The sequence below is a fragment of the Lithobates pipiens genome, unplaced genomic scaffold (genome assembly GCF_037356315.1).
Source record: "Lithobates pipiens isolate NorthernLeopardFrog02 unplaced genomic scaffold, aLitPip1_a1.2 Scaffold_16, whole genome shotgun sequence".
NCBI lineage: Eukaryota > Metazoa > Chordata > Amphibia > Anura > Ranidae > Lithobates > Lithobates pipiens.
Window position 1 is genome coordinate 71,169,609 of NW_027507748.1, and position 22,835 is coordinate 71,192,443.

Below are 22,835 nucleotides of genomic sequence, written 5' to 3' on the forward strand. Positions count from 1 at the left end.
ATGACACCCCAAAATAAATTCTGCTGCTTCTCCTGAGTATGGGGATACCACATATGTGGGACTTTTTGGGAGCCTAGCCGCGTACGGGGCCCCGAAAACCAAGCACCGCCTTCAGGCTTTCTAAGGGCGTAAATTTTTGAGTTCACTTCTCACTACCTATTACAGTTTTGAAGGCCATAAAATGCCAAGATGGCACAAAACCCCCACAAATGACCCCATTTTAGAAAGTAGACACCCCAAGCTATTTGCTGAGAGGCATGTTGAGTTCATGGAATATTTTATATTTTGCCACAAGTTGCCGGAAAATTACAAACTTTTTTTTTTTTTTTTTTTTTTTAACAAAGTTGTCACTAAATGATATATTGCTCATGCATGCCATGGGCATATGTGAAATGACACCCCAAAATAAATTCTGCTGCTTCTCCTGAGTACGGGGATACCACATATGTGGGACTTTTTGGGAGCCTAGCCGCGTACGGGGCCCCGAAAACCAAGCACCGCCTTCAGGCTTTCTAAGGGCGTAAATTTTTGAGTTCACTTCTCACTACCTATTACAGTTTTGAAGGCCATAAAATGCCAAGATGGCAAAAAAACCCCCACAAATGACCCCATTTTAGAAAGTAGACACCCCAAGCTATTTGCTGAGAGGCATGTTGAGTCCATGGAATATTTTATATTTTGCCACAAGTTGCGGGAAAATTACAAACTTTTTTTTTTTTTTTTTTTTTTTCACAAAGTTGTCACTAAATGATATATTGCTCACGCATGCCATGGGCATATGTGAAATGACACCCCAAAATAAATTCTGCTGCTTCTCCTGAGTATGGGGATACCACATATGTGGGACTTTTTGGGAGCCTAGCCGCGTACGGGGCCCCGAAAACCAAGCACCGCCTTCAGGCTTTCTAAGGGCGTTACAGTTTTGAAGGCCATAAAATGCCAAGATGGCACAAACCCCCCCCCAAATGACCCCATTTTGGAAAGTAGACACCCCTAAATTTAGGGGTACACTAGTGAGACTAGGTAATAAATGGCGGGTGCCCTGAAACTATAAAAAAATAACTAACCAACCAGCGTCACCTGTAACAGTTATATGGTGATCACTGGTGAAAGGGTTAACTAGGGGGCAATTAGGGGGCTTTATGCGGTAGTATATGGGGGTCCCTGGCGCTATAAAAAGCTGCAGCGAACCTAAATACCTACCTGCCTAACTAGCGTCACCTGTGACACTAATACAGCGATCAGAAAAACGATCGCTTATTAGGCTGGGTTCACACTGGAGCGATGCGGGAACGCCACGAATGCGCGGCGGGTTCCCGCATCGCATGCCTCCCGGCGGCAGTTCACACTGCCCTATGCAAACTGCTGGGAGTGTCAGTGAAATGTTACTGACACCCCCAGATCAGTTCGCATATCGCAGTGCGATCTGCAAACTCGGATCGCATGGTGTGAACATCCATGCGATCCGATTCTGCTGCGGGCCAAAAAAAGGGTCCCGTGCGAATTTGCGGCGGGTGCGGCGGGTGCGGCGAATGGCTGAACTCGAATCGCACAGAGATCGGATGTGATTTGCACTGCAGTGCGGTGCGAATCACATCCGTTCTCATAAACCGCTGCAATGTGAACCCAGCCTTAGTGACACTGGCGACGGGGGGTGATCACGGGGTTAAACCTTTATTGGGGGGGTTAGGGGGGTACCTTAGAACTAAAGGGGGCTAACCCTAACTGCCCTAACAGTTATTAGTCACAAATGACACCCGCCGGGTGATCAGGGGGTTAAACCTTTATTAGGTAATAAATGGCGGGTGCCCTGAAACTATAAAAAAATAACTAACCAACCAGCGTCACCTGTAACAGTTATATGGTGATCACTGGTGAAAGGGTTAACTAGGGGGCAATCAGGGGGCTTTATGCGGTAGTATATGGGGGTCCCTGGCGCTATAAAAAGCTGCGGCGAACCTAAATACCTACCTGCCTAACTAGCGTCACCTGTGACACTAATACGGCGATCAGAAAAATGATCGCTTATTAGGCTGGGTTCACACTGGAGCGATGCGGAAACGCCGCGAATCCGCGGCGGGTTCCCGCATCGCATGCCTCCCGGCGGCAGTTCACACTGCCCTATGCGAACTGCTGGGAGTGTCAGTGAAATGTTACTGACACCCCCAGATCAGTTCGCATATCGCAGTGCGATCTGCAAACTCAGATCGCATGGTGTGAACACCCATGCGATCCGATTCTGCTGCGGGCCAAAAAAAGGGTCCCGTGCGAATTTGCGGCGGGTGCGGCGGGTGTGGCGGGTGCGGCGGGTGCGGCGAATGGCTGAACTCGAATCGCACAGAGATCGGATGTGATTTGCACTGCAGTGCGGTGCGAATCACATTCGTTCTCATAAACCGCTGCAATGTGAACCCAGCCTTAGTGACACTGGCGACGGGGGGTGATCACGGGGTTAAACCTTTATTGGGGGGGTTAGGGGGGTACATTAGAACTAAAGGGGGCTAACTCTAACTGCCCTAACAGTTATTACAGTCACAAATGACACCAATGCAAAAAAAAAAAAAAAAAAAAAAAAAATGACATTGGTGTCACTGTGACTGGGGGGCAGGGGTAATTGGGGGGGTGATCGGGGGGTAAAGGGGGGGTGTGAGTGTGCCTGGCATGTTCTACTGTGTGTGTAGAGTGTTGGTGCAACTTACTGATCCGCTCTCCTCCGTGTCGGAACGAAAAATACCGACACGGAGGAGAGAATACATCACTTCCTCTCCTGTGTTTACATTACAGGAGAGGAAGTGATGTCACCGGGGATTTCTATTCGTCGGGAGCGATCGCGAGGGGGTGGCCATGAATGAATGGCCGTCCCCTCGTCCGGGATCGCTCCCGAACGAATACCGACCGCCGCAGGCACCGGGCGGGGGCCCGATCGGGCCCCCGACCCGCGGGAGGCAAGGGACGTACATGTATGTCCTTATGCCTGCCCGTGCCATTGTACCGACGTACATCGGCGTGCGGCGGTCGGCAACTGGTTAAATAAAATAATGTATCTGTGCTTAGGTCAAAGGGGAAATTAGGTGTGCAGCCTACCCTGCTAGGTCCCCAATAGGGGACTTGAATGATAATAGTCCAAGTAGCACCATTTGCCCTTATACTTGCACTATATATATACATTTATTAGGGCTGTGGAAATTAAAGATTAATTCCTCGATTAATTAATTCATTTTTTTGATCGACCAAAATTCTTTTGATCGGTACTCACCTCTCCACCGGTTTCCGGGTCTTCAGGGAGTTCCGTCGGAGATCCGGAGACGTCACGGACATCAACATCACCGGACTCCTCCCCCCTTCCCCAAGTGCCTCCGTCTGCTAACAAAGGGAAGGGGGGAGGAATCCGGTGATGTTCTGATTGAACGTAACATGTACGGGGGAGAAGCTACGCATGGCGTCACCCGCTGCCGCCCTATGGAACTAACACGAGTGTCGGCTTTACATGCTGTGTTTTTATCATCTTTATGTGAGTAGTTTGTGTTTGAACACAAAAATTAAATCTTATACTTAAGCGGTGAGCACTTAGATCTTTTCTTTCTACCCATGACCTGGCGTCCTTGCTGAGATCTAAGGAGACGTGAGAAAAATGTATGGTCCATGTTAACCCTTTTAATACCCTCTTGCATGACCGCCTGTTTGCACAGGGGTCCATGCCATAAGGTGAGAGTGATTAGTTAGATCGGAGGTGGAGGGATTGTCACGCTACTGTGGGGAAAAAAATTACTTACATCAGTGCTACAGTTTGAATTTAAAAACGTATTTGTGTGAACTGTGAAGTTAAGTCATGGATTGTGGAAATTAACTAGTGTCGGGTGATTGTATATAGTGTATACCACATTTACCACTGACTAATGCAGAGTTGCAATGCAAGGAGATCAGCTAAAAATAGTTGGATCTGTATGTGCATTAAAATTTATCGAAATTAGTAGATTAACCGGTTCCCGACCAGCGCACGCAGAATGATTGTCAGAATGGCACAGGTAGGCATATTTGCGTTCAGGTATGTCCAATCTTTAATGCCGCCCTGCCATCGCGAGCGCGCCACTGGCGGCACGCTCGCGTGCTGGTCAGGACCCCCGTGTGTCCGGTCGCGGGTCCCACGGACTCGATTGCCACGGGCATACCCGCGATCGTCTCACGGGGTGGCTGGACGAGGAAATGCCGTTGTAAACAGCATTTCCCTGTTCTGCCTAGCAACTAGTGACGCTGATCTCTGCCCCATGTGATTGGAGCAGAGATCAGTGTTCACTAAATTAAAGCCCAGCCCCCAACAGTTAGAAACCCACCCCTAGGAACACTTAACCCCTACACTGCCACCCACTGGTTAACCCCTTCACTGCCAGTGTCATTTACACAGGAATCACTGCATTTATGTAGCAGTGATTGCTGTATAACTGACAATGGTCCCAAAAATTTGTCAAAAATGTCCGATATGTCCTCCATAATTTTGCAGTCACAATAAAAATCACTGATTGCCGTCATTACTAGTAAAAAAAAAATATTAATAAAAATGCCATTAAAAACGATCCCTTATTTTGTAAACGCTATAACTTTTGCACAAACCAATCAATAATCACTTATTGCGATTTTTTTACCATAAATATGTAGAAGAATACGTATCGGCCTAAACTGAGGGGAAAAAATTTTTTTTATATATTTTTGGGGGATATTTATTATAACAAAAAGTAAAAAATAATGCGTTTTTTTCAAAATTGTCGCTCTATTTTTGTTTATAGCACAAAAAATAAAAACCGCAGAGGTCATCAAATATCACCAAAAGAAAGCTCTATTTGTGGGAAAAAATGGACGTCAATTTTGTTTGGGAGCCACGTCGCATGACCGCGCAATTGTCAGTTAAAGTGATGCAGTGCCGAATCGCAAAAAGTGGTCTGAGGCTGAAGTGGTTAATCGATTAAAAAAAATCGATTAATCGAACATGAAATTTTTTATCAATAACAGCCCTAATATATGTATATTTTTTGTTGTATCCTGCTGTATTTACTCAGTGCAACTTTTAACAAGTAAAAGATATAACACTAACACCTCAAAGATAAAAAAAAAGTCAAAGACAGACTCACTGAGTTGGAAAAAGGATCACCCCCCTTGTGTCAGTATTTTGTTGGACCGCCTTTTGCTTTAATTAAAGCTTTTAGTCTGTTGGAATATGTCTCTACTAACATCTAGATTTTGCAATGAATGAAGTGCATTCCTGTTACCTACAGGAGCGGTACAGTCAAAATAGCTTTCACCATACTTCTCCTTTAAGGCTAGGTTCACACTGCTGCAATCGGGTTTTGATCCGACTTTCAGTGCGGTTATGTGATGCAACTTGGATGCTACTAGGATGTGGTTTGCATATTCTAAGGGGCTGGAATCGTGCTGGAATAGCAAATAGCTAGTGTCTAGTGCTGACCCTCTCTAAGTGCTGCTGTGCAGAGGATTATAGGATATGCAAACAAATTCTTACAAAAGCTTCAAAGTATATTTCAAAAATATTTAAAGATTTCTCTAATGAATATATAAAGCTGCATTAATCAGTGTTCTTTATATCTGTCTGCCGATTTTAGATTTGCCTCCAGATTGTGTTTGTTCTTGTAAACATCCCCGGTTTTCAATTTTTAACAGGTTTTCATAATGTCAGTTTCTGATCTGGTGCCGTTCATAAAATCCCTTTTTTGCATGTTAAATTTATTTCTTGTCATCTATAAATGTATGACTTTTAAATTAATATTTACTGAGAAGTAGCATTTAAAATGCAAAGGATGTATTTATTTTTCATTTTAACTTGCAAAAGTGTGTCCGTCCTTGAATGAGATAAACAGAGAAAAGTTGAAGTAACTCTAATGTAATAAGAATTGTTGAAGAAGTGCATGCAGTGTGAAAGAGTTTAATATGAGTGATTACAACGTGGGCCCATTTCTTACTCTAATGCGGCATACACATGATCAGACATTCCGACAACAAAATCTGTGGATGTTGGCTCAAACTTGTCTTGCATACACATGGTCAAAGTTGATTGGAAACTGCGAACGTCAAGAGCACGGTGATGTACACCACATACGACGAGCCGAGAAAAAAGTTCAATAGCTAGTGCGGCTCTTCTGCTTGATTCCGAGCATGCGTGTAACTTTGTACGGCAGAATTGTGTACACATGATTGGATTTTCCGCAAACGGATTTTGTTTTCGGAAAATTTGAGATCCAGATCTCAAATTTTGTGTGATGAAAATTCCGATAGAAACTGTCCGATGGAGCCTACACATGGTCGGAATTTCCATCAAAAAGCTCCCATCGAACATTTTCCGTAGGAAAATCCAACCGTGTGTACGGGGCATAAGGCCTGGTTCACACCTATGCATTTTGTAGTGCATTTTCAGTTATGGAGAAATACACTACGGTCCATTTAACATGGTTTCCTATGTATGTAGCTCACATCTGTACATTTTATGCAAAGGTCCAGGGATTTTTTTTCTGGTTTTTGGTTCCATAGACTTCAATGGATCAAAAATATTAATTGAAAAAACACAAAATACACCTGCAATATGCAAACTGCAACCTGCATAGGTGTGAATAAGGCTTTAAGGTACTATATTATTATTATTATTTTTATTTGCTAATTCTTTTTCCCACAAAAGTGGAGTTACCCCTTGAAGGCGTGGTAAACCTTTGAGGTTTTTCACCTCAATGCAGTCTATGCATTGAGGTGAGAGAAACACTCTATGTCTGCACCATCAGAGAAAGCCACTCTGTACTTGCACCACCAGAGAGAGCCACGCTGCACCGCAACACCAGAGAGAGCCACAAGAGCCACGCTGTTCCCACACCACCAGAGAGAGAGAACCACACTGTACCTGCACCACCAGACAGAGCCACGCTGTACCACACCAACAGAGAGAGAGCACCATGAAGTACCCGCACCACCAGAGAGAGAGTGGCATGCTGTCCAGCATCACCAGAGAGAGAGAAGTTCAGTGTCACTGGACAGTGTGGGCACAATAGAAGACAAACAGTACTAGCATTGTATGGCCACAAAAGGACTGGAGTTATATGGATGCAATAGCGTCTTTATGCTGTTGTGCCCATATAAATGCTGTTGTGCCCATATAGATGCACAAGAGCAGCTATATGGGCACAATAGCATAAAGATGTTATTGTGCCCATAAAGCTGCTATTGTGCCCATATAGCTATTGTTTTGCCCATATAGCTCGTCCTCCCCTTCATGACATTGTTGAAAAGGGGCAGAGCATGGGTGACCTTAAAATGATGCCCCCCTCCCCTGAAAAAGTTCTGGGGACGCCCATAGGTGTGCTTAAAGCAGAGCTCCAGGATCCTTCAGAAAAAAATTAAAAGTCAGCATCTACAAATACTGTAGCTGCTAACTTCTAAAATTAGGACACTTACCTGTCCATGAAACCAGCAGTGTCCTCATCCGAGCCGATTTTCCAACTGGCTCTCAAGTACTGCTGCCACCATCTCTGCTAAGAGAAACCAGCAGTGAAGCCTTGCGGTTTCACAGCCGGTTCCCTACAGCACATGCGCTAAACACACTGCGCTTTGTGAATGGCCTGGTGGCAGAGGAAGGAGGAAGGGGGCCGAACTTCAAAACCAGGTACCTGCTCCCCCTTGCCTCCCACAAGGTGCCAAATGTGGCAGCGAAGGGGAGGAGGAAGCAAACAAGCAAGGTTTCCTTTTTTTGTGTGGCGCTTTGCTTTACGTCATCATCCAACCTTGACCTGGAAGGTCTCCAGAGTGTGTCTGTCAAGGAAGAAGAAGCAGCCAGGTGAAGTGGCAGCCAGATAGGCTAAAATTTCTGCAAGAAGTAGAGTTGTGACCAGTGTCTACAGGGGAGCAGAAGGAGTTGCAGGTGGCAGTTCACGCTACATGTGCTACTTTCTCAGGGCACTGAGAGTTCCTAGTCTATAAGGGGCTGTTGCTAAGCTAACGATAGACTGTTAGTTCTTAAGGGTGTGAACCCAGCGGAGCTGTACAGAGGATCAAGATTTGTGCAGGAGAAAGAATTGGAAGCTACAAGTAGGGAGGAAGTTGTCCCTGGTTCTGTTGTTATTGTTGGGCCTCCCATAATCCATAACCCCATCTAAGTTATTGTCCCCTAAATAAAACAACAAAAACAAGCTGAAGGACAGTTTTTCTGTGTCTGAAAACAAGAAGGAAATGAAATGTGACTGGCTGTGCAGTAATTGGGAACCCTTACATTTGTAACTCCTATGGAGGTAGTGCTACACATGCATTAAAAAAAAAAATATATCCAATGTGTTCAGGACAGGAACTTTGGGGCAGAAAAAATGCTTGCCTAAATGAATGTAAACGCATCTGAATGCATCCAAAGACGCCTTAACACTAGACGTATTTAGTGTTTGAACGCTCATTCATTCCAATAACCAGAATAAATTTATATTTTGGCCAATGAAATCCAATAATGCTCAAGCGCTAGACATACCTAAACACGCCATAAACGAGTATGTAATATGCAGCTTTAGGCACATTTTTTAAGCAAATTTTCCCTGCCAGGAGAAAAGGCATTCAGGGGAGTGGAGAAAAGGCTTATGCCACATACACACAAACGGAATTTCAGCCAACAAAAGACTGATGAGAGCTTTTCAACGGAAAATGGAACCGCGTGTAGGCTCCATCAGAATTTAGCTGGCCCAATTCCCGCCAGCAAAAATTTGAGAGCATGTTCTCAATTTTTCAGAAGGAAAAACTTTCTATCGGAAATTCCGATCGTGTGTATGTGTAGCACTGACTCCCAAAGGAGCCGCTGATTTGACTTGGGCCTGTACTCTAGTAACAACAGCCCACTAACTTGGCTCAGTCCCCTTGACACAGCTGTGGTGCAATACAATACAGTACAATATAATACAATGCAAGGTACCCATACTGTAACCTCAGGATCCACTGGCTCCACCTGCTGGGAGAAAACAACACTCCACACAACTGGATACTTAAACAAATATATTTTACTGTGAATATGTTTCAAAAGATGATTACAGTAATTGTGCTGTCATCCCAACATAGGACGACAATACAATGGACTTTAACATAAACAATTGCACAATTGCAAACAATATATATATATATATACATATATATATATATATATATATATATATATATATATATATATATATATATATATATATATATATCTCCGGGAGCTCCCCCTACTTTTAAAGCAATGTGTGAGATCTCACTTGAAGAACTTAGTCCTTGATCTTCTTGCCTTCGCTAGCTAAAGTAACTCCTTGTGATTTGTAATCCACAGGTTAAAGTAAGTTAAATTGAGGTAAAGGTGCTCCTGATATAACTTCAGTAACTATATTACAAGGCTTAAGACTTCAGAGTAGATAGGCCTCAAGTCTGCTCAGTGTCAGTTGCTCTGCTCCTCCTCCATGGAACTATAAATCCCAGTGAGGCCTGTGTATGAGTCTAACTGCGTGTGATAGTTAACAAACTGTGGGCCGTTACCAGCTCACCAACTGGATTGGAGCTCCATGTAGTAGCTTTGTTCCGGTGACTGCAGCTTGCTTTTCCATCAGCTGGGTTTGTTGCTCCGTTCCACTCTGCTGGGTGAACCCGGTCCTCTTATGCTCAAACAAGTGTCTCTGGATCTCTCCAATCTGGTCACTGTGTCTCTGTCCATAGACTTTTGATTATTACATGAAAACACACCTTAATAAACAAGCATGTCAGCGCTACATATGCAATTCCGGAAAAAAAAAAAAACTCACGCATGCTCAGATTCAACTACGAGATGGAAGTTATTGGCTACTGGGTATTGAACTTCCTTTTTCTAGTCCCATCGTACGTATTGTACGTCACTGCATTTTTGATGGTCAGAATTTGGTGTGACCATGTGTAGGCAAGACAGCTTGAGCGAAATCCTGTCGGAATTCTGTCAGGAAAACCATTAGAGCTTTTTCCGACCAAAATTCTGATCGTGTGTACGCGGCATTAGTGTGCATGAGACCTAAAAGTGATTTAAGTTGTTTTACACCTACTCAATCACTTTTACAGTGCTTGAAAGTGAGCCCCCCTCCTGACACTGCTGTTCCCGGGTTTTCCTGTTCTACTGGAACACTGTAAGCAGTTGGATCAGCTGCACACAGAGGAGATAGGGCAAGCATCCATGTGATGCATGAAGTCAGAAACAACAAGATTTCATCACTTCCAGTTTCAGAGCTGTGTTTCCTGGACTGGTCTGTGTTTGATCAGATGCTTTGAAAGGCAGAGGAGGGATCAGGAGTATAAAAGACCCCTGATGATATCTTCATAAAGAGTACCTGTCACCCCCAAAGCTATCACAAAGGGCTTGTTCACCCCCTGTGATAGCAATAAAGTTAAGTGGAAAAAAAAGCGTAAAAAAGTCAGAATAAAATAAGTAAAAAAATAAATAAAATAATTGAAGCACCCCTGTCTCTTCCATGCTTACACCACACAAATTAAAATGCTCACTTAGGTCCAGTATGCATACATAAATGGTGCACCACCCATGTGAGGTATTGCTGTGGACACTAGAGTTGAGTCAATAATTCTGTGCCAGAGCTCACATTTAATTGTAAATTGATAACTCGTAAAGGCTGTTAACGTGTCACCTATTTGTCGCCAATTCACATGCATGCATAATTTTAAATATTGATATGTTTGGTATCTATTTATTAGACACAACATCACATTTTATATTTTACCAAAAAATGGGGTATTATAAATGTAGGTACCATAGTTTTTTGCCAATTCACAAACATGCATAATTTTAAATCTAGACATGTTTGGTATCTATTTGACTTAACATAATATTTTATATTATACCAAAAAATTGGGTATAATGGTATGTTTATGTACACCCAAAATTCATTAAAGTGTATTTTTTCCTAAACATTTGTGTCCGGTAAATAACTTTTTTGCACGACAACAGCCACCATTTTATTCTCTAGGGCCACTGTTGTCAGAAAATATACACTACTCATCTCAATGGGGAAAAATATTATGCTGGATATCTATACTGATATGGACTGGGTAATTTGTTAGGCAGGAAAGAATGCCAAATTGTTTGGTGGAAATGAAAAGTAAAATTATCAACCTACAAAGGGCTGAATGCAAAGACACCCCGAAAATCAAGGTGAAAAAATAATGCAGCAGGCTAGTCTATTTTGCTGAAATTTCATTCCAGCAACTCAAATTGTTACTCAGTAGTTTGTATGGCCCCCACGTGCTTGTATGCATGTCTGACAACGTCAGGGCAAGCTCCTAATGAGACGACGGATGGTGTCCTGGGACATTTACCAGATCTGGGCCAAAGCATCACTAAGCTCCTGAACAGACTGAGGTGCAACCTGGAAGTGTCGGATGGACTGAAACTGTGGCGGAATTACCAGGTTCACAACAGTCGCACTTGTGACTGGGCCCTGGCATTCCGCCAGTGGGGGGCCCCAAGACCCCTCAACTCCCCCTGTACCACCGGCTGGCATCTAACTATACAGGAGAGGTGGGTGGGAGGGGGTGATCGGCATTGTATACAATGGAGAGGGGAGGGGCCTCTGACCCGAGCAGGCACCAAATTAAGTGCACAAGTTTGTTGCTCTGCTTGTACACTCTGAGTCTTGCAGATACATGCTCGGGTCAGAGGCCCCTCCCCTCTCCATTGTATACAATGACATTCCGGAAGTGAACTGTGCTCGCAGGAGGTGCATCCCGCAGATATCACAAGGAAGCATGCTGCTTCTAGTATTTGGACTTCTCATGTAAGGTAAGTCCAACACTGGCCCCCTACATGTCACCTGTCACACTGGCCTCCCAGCTGTGACACTGGCCCCCACCTGTTTCCTGTCACACTGGCCCCCACCTGTCACACTGCCCCCCACCTGTCTCCTGTGACACTGCCCCCCCACCTGTGACACTGGCCCCCCACATGTCTCCTGTAACACTGGTCCCCCACCTGTCTCCTGTGACACTGCCCCCCCACCTGTCTCCTGTAACAATGGCACAATACCCTCCTGACATACTGCCCCCTTCCCGTAACACTGCCCCTCCATCATTCTGCCCCCTCATCACACTGCCCCTTCTGCCATATTTACCCCCTCCTGTCACACTACCCCACTCTTGTTGCACAGCTCCCCTCCTTTCACAGTGCTCCCTCATTACACTGCCCCCTCCTGTCATACGTCCCAGGTATCCTTTTCCTGTAACACTGCCCCCCTCACAATATCCCCCTGTCATACTGCCCCCATTGTACTGCTCCTTCTTGTCACACTACCCCCCTTCTTTCACAGTGCCCCCTCTTATTATACCCCCCCCCCTCCAGTCACACTTTCCAGATACCCTTCTTTGGTCACACTGCCTCCTCCTGTCAAAATACCCCATCATACTGCCCCCATCACACTGCCCCTCATCGTTTCCCAATACCCCCCATCATACTACAGGTCAGGGGCCCTTCGTGGTTTCTTGCACTGGGGCCCTGAAGGTTATAGGTACACCTATGGACGGAAACATAATGTTCCAGAGGTGTTCTAATGGATTTAGGTAAGGCAAGCATGGGGGCCATTCAATGGTATCAATTTCTTCTTCCTCCAGGAACTGGCTGTATGCTCTCGCCACATGAGGCCAGGGCATTGTCGTGCACCAGGAGGAACCTAGGACCCACTGCAACAGCGTAGGGTCTGACAATGGGCTAAGGATTTCATCCCGATACCTAATTGCAGTCAGGGTGCCATTGTCTAGCCTTTAGAGGTCTACGAGTCCCTCCATGGATATGCCTCTCCAGAACACCACTGACCCACTACCAAACCGGTCATGCTGAACGATGTTACAGGAAGCATAACGGTCTCCACTGCTTCTCCAGACCCTTTCACGTCTGTCACATGTGCTCAGGGTGAACCTGCTCTCATCTGTGAAAAAAGCACAGGGCACCAGTGGCGAACTTGCCAATTCTGGTGTTCAGTGTCAAATGTCAATTGAGCTCCAGGGTGCCGGTTAGGGAGCACAGGGAACACTAGAGGACGTCAGGCCCTCATGCCACCCTCATGAAGTATTTTTCTTATTGTGTGGTCTCTGGCAGTGCTAAGCCCCGAGATGGCCCGTCCATTAAGGGCGCACGGGCGCCACCCCCCGTACATCGCCTCCTGCCCCCTGGCTCTAATAGGCTTCAATATCGGGTGGGGTCACAGAGAGTGCTCTCCGAGCCCACACAAAAGCGAATCTATATTCGCTGTTGTAACATTGATCCTCCCCTCGTTCAGTCAGGAAGTGGGGTTTGACACCGGTCACCTGATGGGTGAAAGTACAGGCGATCCTATTGGATGCCTAGGATTAAGGAGGGAAGAGCTGGAAGCTGCCATGGAGGAGAGAACACTCAGAACCAAGCCACTGCACCACACTGCTTGCCATCTGCCACCCGCCACGATGGGGTAAGTGTCGGACCGACTGGCAAACAGTGGGGGGGGGGGTGGGTGCTGCGGGTGCCACTTGGGAGGATGATTGATTGTTTGCTGTCCCCCCCAAAAGACACCAGCCGCCACTGGCTAAGTACTTCTTGCACAAAGGAGCAGATACCGGTCCTGCTGATGGGTTAAGGACCTTCTCGGACCCTGTCCAGCTCTCCTAGAGTAACAGCTTGTCTCCTGGAATCTCCTCATGCTCTTGAGACTGTGCTGGGAGACACAGCAAACCTTCTGGTGATAACACGTATTGATGTGCCATCCTGGAGGAGTTGGACTGCCTGTGCAACCTCTATAGTGTCCAAGTATCGCCCTTTTCAGTGGCCTCCACCTGTAAAACCATTCCTGTTTTGGAAGTTGTCTCATTGTTGCCCATCTAGTGCACCTGTTAAATTTTAATAACACCAAAGCAGTTGAAACTGATTAATAACCCTCATAGCACGGCCCTCTTGAGGGTTGCAAGATAAAATACCCTCCTGGTTGCCCTGACCCTGTGAGTCCTCTGCCATCTTTGACACCCTGGGGTCGTATATTTTTTCCCTTCCCCTTTAAATGTCAAAAGAAGTAAATACACATGTAGCACTGACCCCCGAAGGAGCGGCTGAATTTATTGGGATTACCGTTACCTCCTTCACCTCGTATGCGTCTAGCGGTTTCCCGAGGTAGATGACCCAAGAACTGCAGAGACTGACGACAGATCCACTTGAAGGGATTTTTATTTGCGAATAGTAGTTAACAACACAGTCTCTCAACATAGGATCAGAGGGTTTAGGTGAAAATTCCAGGTACTCTTAAGGTTAAATTCAGTAGGAAACAGTCTCTTACTTTGAATAAATCCAGAGAATAGCCATTCACAACTGGATTCTCACCCTAATTGGATAGTCCTTCTCTCACCAGGCCTAGCAGCCAACAGGGTGTTTGAGTCAGGAATAAGTCTCTGCCACAGACTTTGCTATAAAACATGCTAGGGAAACTTGAAAGCTTGTTGAACACTCATGTGGTGCCAGTATCTTGCAGCCGGTCCGGTGATACCACATGCGATTGGATTCGCTTAGGTCCTTCATCTTTTCCAGGCTCTTGTTGAGAAGCCAACCCTTGCGTGGCCTTCTCCTATAGAGTACTCCCCTGGATAACTTCACAGTTGCTGGGCCTCTCCACTAACCGAGATGGCACCGGACCACCTCTGAATCCTTTCCTCAGTTTCCTCGTCTCGGGCTAGCCAGCCCTGAGATGTAAAGAAGGGTGGATCCGCCACCCCAGGCCATGGAAGTCCTGGGGGCTGGTCAGGAGGACCAGGACCATGCAGTCAGAACATACTTCTGGACCCCGAAACACTTGACATTCGCACCTTAAGTACCCCCTCCCAGAAAACACAGCAAGAGAGACACTCCCACTGGGCTGGTTCCGAAAGAGAGCAACCTTAATGCACCCAACTAGACTGTGTTTCATGCCTGCCACAAGTGACAGTGCCCCCCATGGCCAGGCAGAACACCCTGCAGTCCAGTCAGTCTGATGTTGAAGTCAAAATTTAGAACAATTAGACCCAAACCAAACTGCGGTTTTGAGGGTAACATTAAATTGCAAAACATTAAGAGTGTGCTCTTCAGGAGCCAGCGCTACACACAAAACTGAGTGAATCAGCAAAATTTACTTAGTGAGATGAAAGGAAACTGAAATTAAGGAGTCACCTCAAATGTACACCTTAAAATGTTGTCTTACACATAATAAATAAAAATCACTTATGTGGATTAGACATGTAGCAGTGAACACCTTAGTCTATGTGCTCAACTGAGCGTATATAATATCTATGTGAACAGGCTACAGAAGAGCAGAGGAATGGCTCTTATGAATGTCAGACCCCTCTCTACTGCTCCTTCACACATAAATGCAAAACAGTAATTGGCAAATACAGCTTTTAGCAAAAACAATTGTGTTGCAATTCAATCTGCTCTTTCAGAAAGTTCTTGATGGACGGATCAGCCTCGGGGGGACCAATATCTCAGGCTCTATGGACAGGTAAGTGTTTGTAGCTGCTGACTTTAAAAAGAAAATAATTGCGGGTGGAACACCGCTTTAAAGAGGCTCTTAGAAAAAATAAAATAAGAGTCAGCAACTACTGTAGCTTCTGACTTTTAATACAAGGACAATTACTTGTCCAAGGATCCAGCGCCATTCTCACTCTGGACAGTTCTTCAGTCTTCTCCAGGCGCCGGCATGTTTAGTGTGGAAAGCCAGCTGACTTATTGCAGTTTCACACTACGCTTTGTGGTTGGTCCTGCATCCTTTTGGGACCTGTGATGTGTTCCAGAAAGTTGCCAGCAAGGAAGGGGGGGGGGGGGGGGTTGAAATGTGATTTTAAACATTTTAAGCAATTTTAAGGATTTTCTGAACCCATTCTTAATCCTCAGTCCCTAAAAATGTACCACTACCGCGTACACTTAACCTAACATTTATCTTCAAAAGACCCATCTCAAAAATTTAAATTAGACCTAAAGTGTATTAAACATTTTGAAAATACTTGCGAAAAAAACAAGTTTTTACTGCTATACAGGCTCTGTTGGAGAGATTTCCCCTCTCTTACTGTCCCGGTGATAACAAAGTCCCCAGGCATGAAGTGGGGGGAAATAATAAAACCCAACAAAGTTTCTAACCCTTCTCTACTTTATTCATAACCAAAGATTTGGCTCAGCATACATTTTACCTTTGAAGTGATGTGCTTACCTGATCACTACCAATCCCACACCAAATGCAATTGGCCTGACTATTAGTCATGAATCCAACTGTTATACCAGAAATAATGCTAAATATTCACAACTTTAGGATTAGGTTGGTGCTCATTAGAGATGGCCTTGCGGTTCGCCCGGCGGTTGGTTTGCGGCGAACTTTGCTCGACATTTCAGCACATGGACATACCCCCAACCTTTTAAATAGACCTGATCTGGTGGCCATTTTACATTCTGTCTTTTGTCAGTGTAGGGAAAGGATGCTGTGTGGAGCAGGGACAGTCAGTCTGTTACTATTAGGTCCACAAAAGTCCTTTTAAGGACTGGTATAGGTGTTCAGTAAATAGGGTTACAATACACTTATAATATACTTTCTTTCAAATATAGAAAGCATATTATAGTGCACTGCAGTGCTGCTGAGTGCTGACCGATTCTGCAGTTGTTGTTTCTCAGTGTAGGGACAGTTTGGTGTTTGGAGCAGGGACAGTCCGCAATTCACTAGCTACTAGCTAGCTACTATTAGGTCCACAAAGGTGCTTTTAAGGACTGGTATAGGTGTACAGTATATAGGGTTGTAATACACGTGTAATATACTTTCTTTCCAATATAGAAAGCATATTATAGTGCACTGCATGCAATGCTGCTGACTGATTTTGCAGCTGTCGTTTCTCAGTGTAGGGACAGTTTGGTGTTTGGAGCAGGGACAGTCTGCAATTCACTAGCTACTAGCTAGCTAATATTAGGTCCACAACGGTCCTTTTAAGGACTGGTATAGGTGTACAGTATATAGGGTTGTAATACACCTACAGTAGGTGACTGCGATATTGTGTCAATCTCACCGCTTTTATCGGCGATATTGACACCCTGTGAGCCCCGACGCGGCAGCCAGCGCCGAGCCAGCTCGCATCGGGAAAGGAAAAATGTTTATTTTCCTTTCCCGATAAGCAACAAGCATCGCTGACATTGAGGCCGGATTAACACTGGTGCGGGGATCCAAATTGGATTTCCGCCAATACGAGGCACTGTATTTGGTATGAATCCTAAGGGAGAACTCCACACCAAATTTAATAATAAAACGGCATGGGTTCCCCCTCCAGAGGCATACCAGGCCCTTAGGTCCAGTAGGGATTTTAAGGGGAATCCCCTATACTGAAAAAAATGGCGTGGGGGTCCCCCCAAAATCCATACCAGACCCCTATCCAAGCACACAGCCCGGCTGGTCAGGAAAGGGGGTGGGGACGGGCGAGTGCCTCCTGAGCTGTACCAGGCCACGTGCCCTCAACATGGGGGGGTGGGTGCTTTGTGGGAAGGGGGGCCCCCTGAGGCCCCCCCACCCCAAAGCACCTTGTCCCCATGTTGATGAGGACAAGGGACTCTTCCCGACAACCCTGGCCGTTGGTTGTCGGGGGTTAAGAAGGGGGCCCTCAGATACCGGCCCCCCACCCTATGTGAATGAGTATTGAGGTACCATGTACCCCTACCCATTCACCTGGTGAAAAGAAAAAGTAAATAAAACACAACACAAGGTTTCAAAATAATTTATTGCACAGCTCCGGTGGTCTTCCGTCTTGGGGGGTCTTCTCGCCGCCGCCTGGGGGTCTTCTTCCGACTTCGGTGGTCTTGTCCCCCTCTTCGGTTCTTCTTGCCAGACCTCCACTTTCTTCCTTTAGCTCTTTTACTAGCGGAGGCCCGGTCTTCTGACGCCGCTGCCTCTTCTTCCGACTTCGGGGGTCTTGTCCCCCTCTTCGGTTCTTCTTGCCGGGCCACCGCTTCTTCTTCCAGCTCTTTTACTAGCGGTGGCCCAGTCTTCTGCTGCTGCCGCCATCGCCGCAGCCGCCTTCCGTTCTTCTGTTTTTCTTCCTCCTCCTTGAGATGTTGACTCGAAGCTCTCTCTGGCCGCAATGCCAGGGACGCGGTGTGCGGCAACTTATATAGGGACAAGGGGCGGGGGCACCGGTTGATGTCACATGGTGACCCCGCCCCCTTATGATGACAAAGTCCTGGAATCCTCCGGGAATGTGACATCATAAGGGGGGGGGGCGGGGTCCCCATGTGACATCAACTGGTGACCCCGCCCCTTGTCCCTATATAAGTCGCCACACACCGCGTCCCTGGCATTGGAAGAAGAAGAACAGAAGAACAGAATGCGGCGGCGGCAGCCCGGCAAGAACAACTGAAGAAGGGGACAAGACCCCCAAAGTCGGAAGAAGACCCCTGGGCGGCGGCAAGAAGACCCCCAAGATGGAAGACCACCGGAGCTGTGCAATAAATTCTTTTGAAACCTTGTGTTGTGTTTTATTTACTTTTTTTTTTCACCAGGTGAATGGGTAGGGGTACATGGTACCCCAATACTCATTCACATAGGGTGGGGGGCTGGTATCTGGGGGCTCCTGGATTCCAATAAGCCCCCCGCCCGCAGACCCCGACAACCAATAGCCAGGGTTGTCGGGAAGAGGCCCTTGTCCTCATCAACATGGGGACAAGGTGCTTTGGGGTGGGGGGGCGTCCCCCTTTCCCCAAAGCACCCACCCCCCCATGTTGAGGGCATGCGGCCTGGTATGGCTCGGGGGGCGCTCGCCTGCCCCCACCCCCTTTCCTGACCGGCCGGGCTGCATGCTCAGATAGGGGTCTGGTATGGATTTTGGGGGGACTCCCCACACCGTTTTTTCGGTGTAGGGGATTCCCCTTAAAATCTCTACCGGACCTAAAGGCCTGGTATGCCCCCGAAGGCATGCAGGTTTCATTAGTGAGGCGACATTATCGCCAATCTCTCTCGTTCGCTACTATAGGAAAATTAAATTTTCCTATTGCAGCCAGCGCGGGAACCAGAGCGACGGGATCGCGCTGGTTAGAGAAGCCTGTTTCCGGGAACCAGCGCCACAGGAACGCGCTGATAACACAATATCAGCAGCACTTACTGTATAATATACTTTCTTTCAAATATAGAAAGCATATTATAGTGCACTGCATGCAGTGCTGCTGGCCTATTCTGCAGCTGTTGTTTCTCAGTGTAGGGACAGTTTGGTGTTTGGAGCAGGGCAGTCTGCAATTCACTAGCTACTAGCTAGCTACTATTAGGTCCACAAAGGTCCTTTTATGGACTGGTATAGGTGTACAGTACATAGGGTTGTAATACACGTATAATATACTTTCTTTCCAATATAGAAAGCATATTATAGTGCACTGCATGCAGTGCTGCTGACCGATTCTGCAGCTGTCGTTTCTCAGTGTAGGGACAGTTTGGTGTTTGGAGCAGGGACAGTCTGCAATTCACTAGCTACTAGCTAGCTACTATTAGGTCCACAAAGGTCCTTTTAAGGACTGGTGTAGGTGTACTATTTGGTGTGGAGTATATAGGGGTGTAATACACGTATAAAATACTTTCAGATAGAGAAAGCATAGTATAGTGCATTTCCACTGTGCAGCATTGTGACTGCTGAGCGGTTCTGCAGCGATACTACAAAGAGTGACAAACGCAATTAGAAAAAAATATTATAACTGATGTGATAGAACAGTGGCCCCCCAAAAGACAGATTGAAGCGAGGTGTTATATACCTTCTTCCACATATACTGCACTTCTCTAGAGACTTTTGTCACAGGGTCATTTAAAACACGACAGGCAGAGGAAGAGGCAGGCCCTTCCGCAGGGGTGGTAGGGGTAGGGCAGGAGCAACAGGCTTGAGCCAAAGTGGCAAATTGCAGAAGGTGCGTTCGATTACGTCAAAGGACGCACCAGACTTGAGTGGCTCACTCAGCCTTACTCTTCTGCACCCTCCTCATTCTCTTGATTTGCACTCTCTGCTGTGTGCACCCCGAAAGACACTACCACCAACACCACCACCACCATATACCCTCCGCTTGAGTCACAGGAATTATTTTTCGATCCATCACAAGACATTGCCGATGCGCAGCCATTCTTGGCATTGGATCAGGAAGAGGAGGTAGCAGCAACCGCCACTCAGCAGTCTGACGATAGTACCCAGATCAGCCCAAGGAGGTTGGTCCCCGGTGTTGCTGCCTACTCCGAGATCTCTAATTATAGCGGTGGGGAAGGTGACGTCGATGATATCGTGTCTAGTGATGTCACGTGGGTGCCCACAAGAGAGGAAGAGGAGGGGAGTTCAGAGGGAGATATGGACCAGCAGATAGGGAGGAGAAGCAGGCGGAATTTACATTGCACAGGAGGGACAAACCAGACCGCTAATGTATCAGGAGCAAGCACATGGCTCCACAGTGTGGGCTTTTTTTAACATTTTCCGCTGCTGACAATAGTGTTGCCATCTGCAGCCTTTGCAGTCAACGCATAAGTCGCGGCAAGCCCAACACTCACCTAGGGACGACCGTCTTAAGAAGGCACATGAGCTGCCATCACCGAGCCCAGTGGGAGCACAAAGCCACGGAAACCACAAAGCCACACTCCAGGCTCTCACCGTCCAGCCTCTTCTACTTCTCCTTCTCCTCAGAATTGTCCTCCACTCCACCTTCAATCATGCCATCTTCACGTTTTTCTGGAAAAAGGCAGGCTTCCGTGGGCCAAATGTTCGAGCGTAAAAAAATTATGATGCCGGATAACCGCTGGCTTGTCAGAACTGTTAGCCCGCCAACTACTGCCGTATAAACTGGTGGACTTGGAGGCCTTTCGAAAATTTGTAGCCATTGGAACACCACAATGGAAGGTCCCAGGAAGGAAGTATTTCTCACAGAGGGGGCATTCCAGAGCTTTATGGCCATGTTCAGCGGCAAGTGAATGTATCTCTGGCACACAGTGTCGGTGCCAAGATACATCTGACCACAGACAGACATGGTCTAGCAAACACGGGCAGGGAAGGTATATAGCTTTTACTTTTAACTTTGCCCACTGGGTGAACCTTCTGACAGCCATCAAGCATGTATCCCGTGGCATTCGTGTAGATTTGTTTTTACCACCACGGATTGCATGCAGGCAAGATCCCCAGAACCTATTCGACATGCCAGGTGAGACATTGCCATGCTGTGCTGCGTCTGTTGTGCCTGGAAGCCAAGAGCCACACTGGCCCTGCACTCCTTTCAGCTTTGCGTTCACAGACAGATCAGTGGCTAACACCGCTCAATTTGACAGTTGGTAAAGTGGTGTGTGACAATGGTGCCAATCTGCTTAGCGCATTAAAACAGGGCAAAATTACACACGTGCCATGCATGGCACACGTCTTAAACTTGGTCGTGCAGCGATTCGTTGTCAAATACCCTAGGGTGCAGGACATCTTGCAGCATGCAAGGAAAATCTCTGCCCATTTCAGAAGATCTTACACGGCCATGGCTCGCCTTGCTGACATTCAGCGGCGACACAATCTGCTGGTCAGACGGCTTATTTGCGATTGCCCGATGCGATGAAACTCAACCTTCTATATGCTTGATAGGCTGCTCCAGCAGAAACGTACAGTTAACAACTACCTGTTCAAACTTTGCAGCAGAACAGGTTCTGGGGAGCTTGGTTTTTTCTCACCACGCCAGTGGCTGCTCATGCGTGACACATGCAGACTTCTGCGGCCATGTGATGAGATCACCAAACTGGTCAGTCGCAGCCATGGCGCCATCAGGGACATCGTACCTTATGCCTTCTTTATGGAGTGTGCATTGTGTCGTGTCATTGATCAAGCAGTGGAGGAGCAGGAGCAGAAAGATGAGGAAGTCGCAATGCTGGATGAATTCCCGGGGGGGGGGGGCTACTCTGTCTGAGACAAGTGAACAACAGGAGTCTGAAGAGGAGTCAGAGGAGGATGTTGCTGGGGCGGATGAGGAGGAGCAAGAAGAGCATGCTTTAAACCTTTCTGGGATCCCTGTTGTTGTCCATGGATGGGGGGAGGAGAAGGAGGAGGACGACATTATCCTGGATAATGAGCAGGAGCCAGGCCACCACACCACTTCCAGTTTGGTGCAAATGGGGGTCTTCATGCTCCAGTGTTTTAACAGGGACCCCCGTATGAAAGCATAAAGGTCAAAGACCAGTACTGAGTGGCAACGTACTTAGACCCCCGGTACAAACACAAAATGGCGGAAATATTACCACCGTCACAGAGGGCTGTCAGAATGGAGCACTTCCAGGCCTTGCTTAGAGAAATGCTGCATTCTGCTTTTGCGTGCACTGGCAGAGGAGTGCCCACTCCCAGAAAAAGAGTTGCGGGTAGCAATCCAACAGCGCCTGCAAGAAGAGGGTGGTTTGAAGATGTGTTGGTCACTTCTGATATGAGACCATTCTTTCAGCCGACCCATCGACAGGTCTCATCCGGATCCAGCATCAAGGAACGCCTAGACCGACAGGTGTCCGACTACATCGGCCGATGTGGACGCTCTGAGAAGTGATGAACCCCTGGACTACTGGGTGGGCAGGCTTGACCTCAAGGCCAGAGCTTGCACAATTTGCAATGGAACTGTTGGCTTGCCCCTCGCCCAGTGTCCTGTCCGAAAGAACGTTCAGAGCAGCAGGGGGGATCGTGACTGATAAGCGTACTCGCTTAGCTCACGACAGTGTTGACTACCTCACATTTATAAAAAATAATGAGGCATGGATCTCGGAGGAATTCAACAAATGTGACCAGTAGACCATGTATATGCATAACTCTATAAACGATTTATATAA